The sequence below is a fragment of the Cebus imitator genome, unplaced genomic scaffold, assembly GCF_001604975.1.
Source record: "Cebus imitator isolate Cc_AM_T3 unplaced genomic scaffold, Cebus_imitator-1.0 Scaffold40, whole genome shotgun sequence".
Classification (NCBI taxonomy): domain Eukaryota; kingdom Metazoa; phylum Chordata; class Mammalia; order Primates; family Cebidae; genus Cebus; species Cebus imitator.
Window position 1 is genome coordinate 3724334 of NW_016107355.1, and position 1067 is coordinate 3725400.

Consider the following 1067-nt stretch of genomic DNA (forward strand, 5'->3'; position numbering starts at 1 on the left):
GGAGTGCAGTGGTGCGATCTTGGTTCACTGCAACCTCCACCTCCCAGGTTCAAGTGATTCTCCTGCCTCAGCCTCCTAAGTTGCTGGGGTTACAGGTGGAAACTACCAAATGTGGCTAATTTTTGTATTTTTAGTAGAGACGAGGTTTCACCATGTTGGCCAGTCTGGTCTTGAATTCCTGACCTTAAGTGCTCCTCCTGCCTCGGCCTAAGTTCAGGTGTACATGTGCAGATCTCTTATGTAGGTAAACTTGTATCCCCATGATACAAGTTGTAAAGATTATTTTCAACCAGGTATTGAGCCTATTACCCATTAGTTATTTTTCCTGATTTTTTTCCTCCCACCCTCTGCTGTCCAGTGGGCCCCATAGCCTGTTGTTCTCCTCTATGTGTCCATGTATTCCTATCATTAAGTTCCCACTTACACATGAGAACATGCATTATGTAATGTTCTGTTCCTGCATTAGTTTGCTAAGGATAATGGTCAACTATTTCCTACATACTACCGATGAATAAAACAATATATTCTCCACAATTTGATATTCTCTTTTCATCACACTTATATGTAATATTTTGATAATCATTATAATATTTTATCATATATCTTATGTGTTCACTTTTATTTTCTGTTTTATATACACACTATGATATGTTTGTACATGAAATAATTTTACAAGCATATAAACTGCATCTGTTTCTGGTATCAGTTCTATTTACTTCATGGATCTGTATCATATTTTTGGTTAACATAGCTTTAAAGTAAGTCTTTGAATCCTTAACAACAAATGTATTCAAACTATTCATTCTATCAGTTTTTAAGTACTTTCCCCACATTTATTCTTTTTTCAGAAGAAAATGTAGGCAAGAAGAGAGAAAAAGGCAAGAAGAGAAGAAGTAGGGAGGAAGGGGGAAAGGAAAATAAAGAAACAAAGGGAAAAGGGAGGAAAGATAGACACTATTCTGATACAAATTGCATTAAACTTGTCACTCAAGAAAGTGTACATTATTTTAAATTAAGACATATGCCAATCTAGAAACATCAGTGGATTCATTCTATTCTTTAATTTT

The 1067-nt window shown here is 35.3% G+C and overlaps 1 protein-coding gene across 4 annotated transcripts in view; it reads left to right on the forward strand.

Annotated features, from left to right (window-relative positions):
- The window catches only part of FSTL5 (follistatin like 5), an 826955-nt gene that overhangs the window by 637996 nt on the left and 187892 nt on the right, over window positions 1-1067 (forward strand). The gene's annotated exons all lie outside the window — the stretch shown is intronic.